Source organism: Alligator sinensis, unplaced genomic scaffold (assembly GCF_000455745.1).
Source record: "Alligator sinensis unplaced genomic scaffold, ASM45574v1 scaffold76_1, whole genome shotgun sequence".
Taxonomy (NCBI): Eukaryota; Metazoa; Chordata; order Crocodylia; family Alligatoridae; genus Alligator; species Alligator sinensis.
In genome coordinates this window covers 2,087,789-2,099,749 of record NW_005841865.1, presented here as the reverse complement: position 1 = coordinate 2,099,749, position 11,961 = coordinate 2,087,789, and positions in this window count along the sequence as shown.

Here is an 11,961-nt window from a genome sequence, read left to right as displayed (position 1 = left end):
TTCCCTTGATGACTTTAGCATTAGTGGAGCATTGGTTTTCCATGAGTTACTCACACCCATTGTTTCAGAGAAAAGCTTGATGACATGATACAAGCACAACCTAAAGGCCCCATTAAAAAATCTCATACTTTTAAAACAATCATGAGTGTCTGAGGTCTAGCTCATTATTTCTGAGCAAGAAAATACTCCTATAAAAGTAGGGAAAAATACCAAAAATAATTAGGTTGCTTTAGTCCTTTTAAGATTAGTTTTATAATTCTTGGCTGCAAGGAGCTTAATAAGGTCACCCTTTAATCAGCTCCAGAGGCTAAATAGTCCCTGTTTCATCAATCATTTTCTCAGTGTGGAAAGCAGCCTTTGTTGAAATAACCTGATCAAGTGTTTAATTGATTTACCCACGGCACCAAACGGAAATAGAATCAGGCTTGTGAAAGAATGACTGGGGGCCTGGGTTAGCAAAAGCAGGGAGACTGCCCTGTCAGTTCAGTGTCCATTTAAAGATGATGTAGCTGCTGGAGCGTGTATAAATGATTCTTTTGAAGCTAGGGCTGATATTCACTGCCTGTCCAGACACTTGCTGCAGCAGGCTGAAGCAAATATGGCAGCACAAATGCAGGTTATAATTGCCTGTTTTTGAGTCATGCAAACAAAAGATGTTCTGCAGAATTCTAGCACCACAGGTTTCATCTGCAGGGAGGCTGCATATCAGCCATTAGGAAGCCCAGTGGGAAATCCTAATGCAATTACTCATAGTAACATAACACCTTGTAACATCAGCTTGAAATCTTACTTCTTCCTCTTAGTTCTGTGGCTTTCCTAATTGAAGAAGCTACCCCTCAAGGACAATGGTCACAGATTCACAGAAGTTTAGGGCTGGAAGGGACCTTGTGAGAACATCATGTCTAGCCCCCCTTCTCTGGGCATAGTCATTTGAGGACTGCAGAATTAGTCCTGGGTTTTGGTGCTTTTGTTAACAGGTGAACAGGCTTTCCCTGATAAGCTGTACCTAGCTGGGTTTGTTGCACTGTTGTTTCATGGAGCAGTCTGGGCTGGAACATAGCCAGGATTTTCCCCCTAAATAATCATTCCTCACTCCTGTGGTTGGTGATAATTAAACTTTACCTCCTTTCTAATCCTCTAGTCCTGTCTGGACAAGCAGAGCTGCATGTCCAGCGGAGGGGAGGGCACTCTCTTTTCCATTCCTTCCAATTCCTGCCCTGTAGAGGAGCAGCTGAAAAACCAGGAAAGTGTAAGTACATCAGGAAATCCAGCCCTCTCAAGCTCATAATTTGACAAGTCTGCCTAGAAGATTACAAGGACAAAGCCAGTCACAGTAGAAACTGAATATGTCAGAGTCTACTGGGAAATGAGAGCAGGGCTTAGTTCTTGAGCAACGGAACAGGCCACTGTATGGTTTCACCTGCTTGTCTCTGCTCTATATAAAGGTCAGTGCAGAAAGGCATTCAGGGAAGAAGTTCCTATAGAAGGGGCAAATGTACACTGCAAAAAGTTAATGAAAGTAGTAAGGGGGGAGGCTTCTAACAAAAGGAGCTGGGGCTTTCCTTTTCTAACTGGGCATGCTAGTAGCTGTGCAGATTACTTATTAGGCTCCTCAAGTAGCTTGAGGGTAAAGAGTGCTGTCTGAGTGCTAGGCTCTTGGTCTAGGTAACGTAGCTCTGCCTTGTTATTTTTAAGACCCTGACTAGCAAAGTGGGTTTTCTGACTACTTAATTATGAGCCAAGGTTGGCTCCACATGGCCTATACATACTCTTATTTTCTAGGGACTTGTCTTCTCTCTTTATGGGGTGGCTCTGGCATGAAACTACAGCTTCCAAGCTGGGATGAATCCAGAAGGAACCTGAGCGGCTGGGCTCTTCTGCCTTTGTAGCAAAGACGGTAGCTGCTCCCTAGCTCCTCTGTTGTGGCTGTCCTGAATTTTCATGTCTCCCTCAAAGCAATGGCATCACTCATATGAATTGGGGCTGTAACAGAACCACCCTGAGGGGGCCTGAGGATCCTAGAAGGCATATTTTGAATAAGGCAGAATTGTATCAGCTACTTGTATAGCCTTAAGTTACTCAGCATTTCATCTCAATAGGCTCCCCTTCTAACTAGCATTAGTATTTAATGAGAAGTGAGCAGCCAAGAAATTCCTTACAGAAGAAGCAAAAGCTGATTCTTCTCATCTGGATGCTTTTTTTTTCTTCTGTAATCTGACTGGCACGTGGCTCAAGACAGCAAAAAAACTTGGCTGTTTTTTTCCCTTATGACGTATTCAGGGGAATTGGTGCTTTAATGCCTCTGACTACACAGAGGGCCTGACAGCTCTCTCCTCCTTGCTGCTGATTTATAGAAGGCCATTAATTACTGATCTGCTAGCTTTGCAAAGGGGCACATTGGAGAGAGTAATGCCTGGGAACGTAGAGTGCAATGTATAAAATCTTTTAGCTGGTTACTGGCAAAGGTCTCTTGAAATGGGCTGTTTCCCATTGAGACCCAGATGAGGAAAATCTTCCAGTTTTGTAACTTCAATTTGTTTTTGTTTTTAAACGGAGTTTTTCTATTTTCAGACGAGGGCCGTTCCCAGGAGGCGTGGGTGAAAGCTACTTTTAGAACAGAGCTGGTTACTAGGAGAAATAACTGCTTGTAGATGCGGGCTGCTGGAACCACCAAGAACAGATCAGTGCTGGGTTTTTCCATGCTGTCAAGCTAAGGTCTCATGTTCCCAGGACTGCGCTGACCCCAGAGAGTGTGCAGTCTCTTACAAACACGGCCCTGCAAATTGCTGCTTATTTCTGACAGCTGCTACTGGGCTATTAAGCATTCACAGGCATTTAATGGGATAGAAGAGTCAGGGTTCAAGTGGGGCTTGCTTTATGCCTTAGAAGTTATCCTTGCTTTTTAATGTCAATGGTGAGATGACTGTCTTTCTTGATGAGCCATTCTGGATGTCTCCCTTATCCCTCCCACACCAGCACCCAGCCCAGCTCCACTCCTGTTCCTAAGGCTTTGGAGATGCATTAGAGCTGTGCAGTAATATAATGGCAGATATCTCATGCTAAATTGGCCAGGTAGCAACATGCAGCTGCATCTCTTCCCTGCATGGTCTTCTCCAGCCTTCCAGGACAGGTGCACTGGAGATCTCTATGTGAAGCGGCGCATGGACTTGGGCTAGAGGACAAGATACTCTTCTTCACAGGCCAAAGTGAAGGTGGGGAGGAGGAGAGAGGAGTGAGGAAGAGCACAGTTGAAAAGTCAGAGATGCCCATGCATGAGGCAGTGTTCCTGCGCACTGTTGTTACCTGGTAAACTTTCATGAAAAAAGAAATTTGGCCTGAATACCCAGGACTGCTTTTAAAGGAGTTTGCCCCCAGATCATCTCCTCACTGCACTCACCTTTCACTAATACCACTCAGATCTATGTCACCATGTGTACACAGGGGCACTGCCGTGAATCTAAAAGCCTGCTGGCATCAGGGAATTCACCCCTTACCACCCAGCTTTTTAACCAGGCTAAGGATCATGTCCCAGATGAACCAGTTTCCTCTTGCTTAAAATTAAAGCTCTGAGCTTGCATGTATAAATAAACAGATTCCAGAGTGGTGCCCTTAGAATGATCTTTAATAAAATATTACGGTATGCATCCTCATGCATAGATAGAAAATTACTTTACATGCTTTTTACTTATTTGCATAATGCTCATAATGAATACAGTTATGTCGCTCTCACATTTAAATACATTTGGCTACTGGAATATTTACAGAGAGAAGGGAAACTCCTTCCTTTTTTCAAGTAACTAGCAGGAGCCAGTAAACTCCAGAGCAGAAACAGTGGTCACTTCTTGCTGTAGGAGTGAATGAGGCTATGCTGACTTAGTAATACTGGAAGACTCAGATGGATAGTAATGGCATGTCTAGCTCCCTCTGCTCCTTGTGGTGGCTTCTCTTGGAGTTGGTTCACCAGGCACCCCCTCCACATAATTCCTTTCCTGCTTTGCCTTCAGTGAGGCTAGAACTGCCTGCCAAGCTGTTTTCTTTGCTGCTGTTTCATTTAGACAAGCTGCTCTTAGGTTGAGAGACCATTGTCACAACCGAGTGTGGGTGAGTGTGGGGTGGCTTAGGCCCAGATTTCCATATCTGCTTAGGTCCAGTGTATGCATAGGTACATCCCATCCCCTAGAGAAGTGCCTGCCTCTCCCTGTGGGAATGAATAACCAGGGAAAGCATCGGGTCATTAATGCCGCTGCATGCTTCATTTCTGAAGGTGACCTGAATGGGAAAGCCCAGAATTTCTCCATTTGATTCCTCTGAAATCAGCCTTTGTTATATATCCTGATGGCTCGGTAACCACCAAGCTCCTAGTATCCAGGAAATTGTAAGCAATCCCTTGCATTGTAGACTTAGACATGATGGGCCAGATCAGGCCCCTTTTCTGCTAGCTGAGCTTCCATCTTCCACAGAGGAGTCCTTGGGGGCACCACAGCATGCAGTCCGACCTACATCTCCTCTCCCAGCGCAAGAGCAGTTCCAGCAGCCTCCAGTTGGTCAAGCAGTCCAGCTACCAAGCTGTTCTTGCTAGTGAGACTGAGAGTAGTCAGGGCTGGAGGAGCACAGAGGTGGCTGAGAGGACCTTCCCCAGCTCCTCTCATCTGCCTTGAGCACAGCTCAGACAGACCTAACAACCTGCCTGGGGACATGCAGCCTTTGTTTCTGCAGGAGGAAAGCTAGAGCTGCCAAGACCAGCCCCGGCCTCCTTGAAGAGCCCTCTCTCTGGGGGCACATCCTTGCTTTCCTTCCCCTCCCTCCCAGCATCATGGTGCCCAGACACCAACTATCAGGGGGAATATGGGGATCTGTGGATATACACAAAAAGATGGGGAAGCAATTCTGCAGCTTGAGGGGCCCTTGCAACAGCAGCACATTCACCTGTGTGACCTAACACACTCTAATAAGGAGGGGTCTGCAGATACCCACCAGTCCCAGGCTCTCAGAGGAAGCTTGGCAGAGAGCCCAGGGCCAGTACAGTGACAGGCCATATACGGGAATAAATTAATAGAATCAAAGTTAAATCCCCCACCGTTTCTGTTGCTTTCTGAGATCTAGCGTGCGTCCCTTTTCAATTTCCTCCCAACCCTCTCCCCATGCAGGGGAGCGGCTGGATGATTTAATCAGCCCTGGGAATTGATACTGAAGTTCTAATGTGATTTTTGCAGATCAGGCTGGGGGAGCAGAAACCGACTGCAGCTCCACGCGTGTTTGTAGAGCTTTGACCTTCCCAGTGCTCCTCCCCCCGGTCTCCTTTTGCATGCACGGCTTGATGGTGCGCTTTGGCGGACAGCATGCGCTCAAGCCTGTGCTCACCAGCCATTTCTCAAGTGAAGGGCAGGTTGTCAAAGCACGCGGGTTCTGTCGCAGGCGCCCCCTGAAATTCAGCTCCCTGCTCACGCAAGCAGCCAATTGCAGCCACTTGCATAAATCCCATAGCTCATCTAAGCAGAGAAGTGGTGACAGATCAGGAAAGGGCAAGTGAACAGGCATTCTGGATGTGCCATTAGGCGGCATATGTATAGGACAGCTCCCCCCATGTAAGCACCCACAGGATGAAACAGCAGGTCAGACCTGTTCTCATCCTGCTGGGTTTGTGCAGCTTGTCGTTAACACACAAACGGACCAGCCAGCTTAGCAGCTGAGCCAGGCTGGGCTGGGGCTGACATGGTACAACCTCCCAATCTGCAGCCAGGCAGACCGGGGGACACCTCAAACTAGGTGGGATTTGTTCCTCTTTTGGAGAGCTCCCAACTCCTCTCCATGTCACACTGCTGCTGCAGGAGCTTTTCGGGGAAGCAGCTGGTTTTGCATTGGGTGCAGTTGCTCTGATACTACAATCAGCTGAGAGAGACATTTGTCACCACATCCAATGCAGATGTGACACCTTTAATGAGCATCATAAGGGGACAATGCTTCCATTTCCCATGTGGTTAGCCAAGGACAGAAAAAGAGGAAATCTGTAGGGTGGCAGTGTCAAATACAGCAAGATTTCCATGGGGCACCTCTGTTGAGCAGTTGTTTGCTGCACTTAACTGCAACAGGCAAGCTGCTCTGCTAACAGAGATCAGTGTTGATCCTCTAAAGTCACTAGAGCTGTACAGAATTTATGGTGGCAGATGGTCTGTTCCAGTGTCAAGGACCCAACAGCTACGGAGGAGCAGCTTCCCTAACCCTGATCCACAAAATTGCATCCACCGCTCTTGGAACAGCTGTTGCCCCTGCTTACAAACCCTAAATGTTAGAGTGCTCAGACTCCCATCCCCTCCGGCTGCTTCTGCTTCAGAGGAAAATGAACCTTTAACCTGGGCCATTAACAAGAAATGGCAGTGCCTTTCATGAGCTGACAGCTTTTGTTCTCCTGCCCTGTCTGTTGCTAGCAGTCACATTGTGGCTCATACATGACTGTATCATGACAAGTGTGTCAGACCTAGGGCTCATGTACTGGGGAAATAGTCTTCAAAGTATAATTGCTATTGCTGTTGCTTAAAAATGTGCCCCAGCCCACCCTGAGTCCCCACAGGGCAGTCTCTCCACAGGCCTACAAATGCTGGCTTAAGTCTTGTTGGCTTTACCTGCACAAGGAGAGCTGGATCCTACAACATGGCTTTTCACAACCCACAGGAGGTGACAGTGACAACAGCCCCTTTACTGCTGTGACCAGAGCCTTTCCCGTGGGGCTGAGCAGCTTTATCCCTGGCTGTGATTTGACAAGGCTCTGTGGGAGGGGGCAACAATCCAGCTTGTCCCCACCACAGGGCAGAGGGCCCATCTTCCATGGCATCCCTGCCTGTTGCCTTCTCTTGTCCTTGCTGAGGGCTGCTGTCAGAGTTTCCCAAGAGGTGGGAGCTGAGTGTTTCTGCCTCCCCCTAGCCTAGACTAGTCCTCTGGCCCTACACCCTGCTGGGTTCCTTGGGAAACTGGACATTAAAATCATTTGCTGTGAGATCAGCATAATCTCTGTCTGCTGGGCATGAGGTTCTTTGTCAGGAGGAAAGCTGCTTCCTTTATAAGTCGCTTAAGAGACCTGCTCTGAGTCTGCTGGATCCAATAGCCAAAGCTGCCTTTGTCTGCACTGGGCTCTGGATCAGGCCCTAGCTGGGGACAGGGATTAGCAATGCATTTCCAGCACTGCCTGAGCCAGTCTGGCTGTCTCATCACCCCGGGGTGGCCTGTCAGTCTAAGCCGCCTTTTCCTGCTAACTCCCAGCAGGAAGTGCACTGTGCCGATGACAAGCGAGCCTCAGAAGAGGCAATGCATTGTCTGACGGTGGGATGAGCCTAGGCGGCATGGACATGGCCTGGGGGTGAAACACTGCTATTTTTAGAAAAGCAAATTTGTTGTTAGGTTTTTTTTTCTTTCAGTGACATTACCAAGAAGTAGGAAGCAGGAGCCTGAAAGCCAACCAGCAAACGAGGCAGCTGTCTTTGTACAGAGCCCAGCTATGGCAGATGGGACCTGAGGTATCCCCAGTCAACACAAATGTAACAATGCAGCCACTGATTTTCCTTCCCATGGAGACACCTGGCTACTCAAGCTCCAACACAGATCCCCACCCCCACCCCAATCGCTCCAAGGCCGTTTTCCAGGCTTCACGGAAGGCACCATGAATTATCCCAGTGAAGTCAATGGAGCAAAGCTACAGTGATATTATCAACAGGGAAGTATACCAGTTCTTGCAGCCTGCAATGTTAAGTCTGTGTGTAAAGCTCTTGCAGGTGCTGTGTTCTGATACTCAAAATAACACACCTGATGATCCATAGGCAGAGAGGACTCACAAGGGTTTGGGCAGAAGCAAACTCCCACAATCAAACCTTATTGGAATTTCATTGAGCTAATCGTTGTTTCATCTTTTGTCAATGAAATGTGTCTAACCACTTTGAAACTCTCTGATCTCCCATTCATTCTAACAGTAAGCTGCATCAGCTAAGCCTGACCTACATCTCCAGACATGTCAAAACAGCAGTGCCTGTTAAATAGTTAATGATCCTCTTTTGAGGCTCTGAGATGCTGTATCTGCGCGGAGAAAATCTCTCACTGCATTGCCATAGGCCAATGGGCCAAATTGCTCTCTGCTGCACCTCTGCTGAAGTCACTGGCATTCCACTGAAGATCTGTTTGGCTCCATGTGTCTTTAATAGACTTTTTCTCTGGTTACTTCTGTCTGCTGCTGGCTGTCAGGGCAGAGAAAATAGTAACTTTCAAGGTCTGATGTCCAGATTATCCCTCACAGCCCCACCAAGCTTGGAGAGAGAGAGAAGACATGAGAAAGGGACACCTGCAAAATTGAAAGAGTAGGTGGGGGCTCCTACTCAGAACAGCAGAGTATGGGCAGAGAGCTGGAAATGGCACTGGTGTGCAGGTAACAAGTGAAAGGACATCAACAGAGCCCCATCAGGGGTTTCCAGACTGGGAGGCAGGAGGGTCCCAGACTGTGGGTCAAAAAGGAATTGTGAGATGGGAAAAGTATAATTAAAGTCAGAATTTTCTAAAACACCTTTGTGTTGGTGAATATAGCAATATGGTTTCCATAAGGATCTGGAGATGTAAAAGATTCCCTAAGCAAAGAGGAGATCATTTGAGGATTACTTGTTTCCAATTTACAAGAAAAATTATGGACAAACAGAACTAACCCTGGAGAAATGCCTCCAGATAGGAGGGCAAATGGAAAGGGAAATGACAGCCACTCGAACAACTAAACAGGCTCGAGATGATAAGACAGGAGGCAGGCGACAGAGTGAGAATGCAGACATCATGGTCTGTTGTACGCACAGGCGCAAGGAGGTGACACAACAATAGAACAGAAAAACCCAGACTAGAGGCAATGTGCAAGGAATATAAGGTAAAAGGAGCCACTCGATGCCAAATGCTGCAGCTACCATAGGAAGAAAGAAGCTGCAGTGCATACAGTGTCTGAGAGAAGAAAGGCTTCCAGTAAAGAAGAAGGTGTTAAGATCCAAGGTGCTGTGTGCACGTGTACTAGAAGAAGGCTGCCAGCTGTTCAGCTGTTTATAGTTGCAGCTCTGCTGTTGGATCAGCACCCAGTGCCATTCCAGCTGGACTCAGCAGCCAGCTGCAAAGTGATACACAGACATGTTACACTGGAGAAATGTGCTGCACACTGGTGATACACAACACAACCCTTCCAAGGGCAGTAGGCACATGTGGGTTGTCAATTGGAAGGTCATGAAACCAGGGGCATTATAGTTTAGTGTTTATAGTAACTGCCGGAGGAGCACTGCTTAGGCTAGGCAGCAGGGCAGTGTGAGCTCTCCATCTGATTGCAGGCCAACACCGAAGTATCCTTCTGGTGAGGGAAGAGGGGGAGGGCGGTCATCACGAGACCAGTCCAAGTTTCTGCTAAAAAAGGAGAACGTCTTTCAAAGAAAGAGGCACCTAGACAGCAAGCTGAGGTTAGACAAAGACCTCCTCTCTCTGTGGCCTACATGACTGCTGACATGCAGATACTCCATTGGCCCTGGTGCAGGCACTGGAGAGGGAACACAAGAGTTTGCAAGGAAGAGTCGTCACACACCAATTGAAACTAGCAGTGTAGTTCAGCAGCCTAGAAGGGCTAAACTGAGGATGTGCAGTGATCTAATATCACGGAACAGAACACGGTATTCTCAGGGAGGATCTACGGTACCTCCAGGTACAGCACACCTAGTGTGCGATGTTGGCATGCTGAGCTGAAGGAAGCATTCAGTCTCACCTTCATGCTGGTACTGCTGGGTATGAATGACAACGGGCATCAGCCCAGCCCATTTCGAGTCACTTGAATTAGGAACTAGCTGAGGATGCTATCATTTTAAAAGGAGATGTAAAGATTGAAGTGATCTGGGACCATGAGATACAGCCAGTGGAGAATGGTGCAAGGTGGGCACAGCATACAGTTGACTGACAGCAGGAAAGTGGCCAACCTCATGACATCCCAACCCACACCTTCCCTAAGAACCTACTTATTACGGGCACCGTGTCTCAGCATAGATTGCTGCTCCAGCCTCTGGGAGGTTAGCCATCTGGAGGCCCTCCAGGGAAATCTATTGCCAGGAAACACATTTTTCAAGTTATGGCATCTGTGTCACATGATGTGTTGACAATGGGCCCAGTGCAGCACATGAGGATTCACATGAGTTAGCACCAGATGGATATTTAAGCACAGAATACTTTTTCCTTGGTACCAGCCAAGACAGTCAGCAGTGAAGACAGGCAAGAGACTGATGGCAAAGGAAGAACAGAGAGGAAGGGATTCCTCTGTGGAGCAGCACTGGATCATCACAGTACTCCCACTGAAGGATGAGCTACTACCCCAGCACAAGGACTGGCGGGTGAGGTCAGAGGCTCTGTTCCCCATGAAGTATCTGGGACAGAGCAGAGCAGTAGGGAGCATCTAAGAAACTTAAGGGGTGTGGCTGCTTGGGAAAGGCCATGGAACAGTTTGGAAAGTTTGGGAGTCAGAAAAAGGAGCAAGGAGCATCCAGGAAGGCAAGAAAGGGTGGAAAAGAGCAGCTTGGAGAGCAGGGGAAATCTTAGAGAAAGGAGGCTGAATCAGCAGTAAGTGTTGTGATCGCAAAGGACCTGCTTGGAACCAGCAGATAGCTCTTCTTCTCTGAGTTTCATTTCCCAAATGGCCACTGCATGCAGCTGGGCAGCCAGGACAAGAGAATTTCTCCAGAAACCTCTAAGAATGAAGGTCAAAGAAGAAAACCTGTTGGAGGTCACCAACATATGGGCTTGGAGCACGTGTTTAGGTAAAAGCCAGGGTTTTTCCCTGCTTTGGGGCTTTGTCCACACAGTGGTGAAATCTTCTCTTCTTTCTGTATCTATCAGATCCCCTGCAAAGCTGTTCTCCCATGTGTCTGCCCATCAGAGCACTGGCACCCACTTCCAGCCTAACCTGAAAGATATGGCAAGACTGACAGATTGGCTATGGGCAGTTGTTCAGCTAGCTGGCATGCTGGCTTATTCAGGATATGCCATGCCACTCAGTGCCAGCCCGGGGAACACTGAAGGATGGGGAATCACCTCTCTCCTTAACAGAGAGCTCTCCTGGAACTATCTACATGGTGCCACAGAGCCATGGCGAACTGCTTTCTCTGGCTCTCCAAAACATTGCTCTTTGGGGGGGTGCTCTTTTACGACCACAACACTTGGCTGCCTAAGTGAACGCATTCTCATTAACAACGGTGAACAGATGTGCTGATATTGTGGCTCTTACAAGGACATCTGAGCATTCCAGCCTCAGCTATGCACTGGAAGAAAACATATATTTTGATGTTACCTTTTCTGTGATCCCACATGGTATGTAGACACCATTCACTTTACCACCCTCATTTCTCCTCTTCATCCACTAAGGAATGGAAAGGAAGTGATCAGTTAGGATTTCCCAAGGAAGGAAGCTGAAAGCAAGCTGTGGACCCAGTGTTTAATATCAGGTCAGGTTGGGTACTTGTGAGACAACCAGTCAGGTTTAGGCTTGTCCCTCTGACTAGTTCTTTGCAGAGATTATTTCACCACACTCCAAAGCCCAGTCCCAGCCCCCAGGAAATATTCCTATTGCAAACACAGGTAGAATCTGGAGTTCATGTGTTTCAGAGTGGTGGGTTTGGAAACGGGAGCTAAATGCTCAGCACTGACATTGTGATAGGCCAGACAGAACTTTGGGCTGCAGGACCTTGGAAGGAGTTACTGGTGGCCAGGCAGACCAGCAGGCCAGAGGTCTTTCTGCTTCTTGATTTGGTTCTTCACCCTTTCCTTTTCTAAGTCCTTGGTAACTTAATTTTATTTCCTAATTGGCATTTGGGGGCTCTGACACTATTGCCATTACTACAGTGAATACTGTTATTCAGCGCATGTCCTAATGGATACAGCTGCTGCCTGCTGTCACCACTGCAAGGGTTAGAAACAGCTAGGACC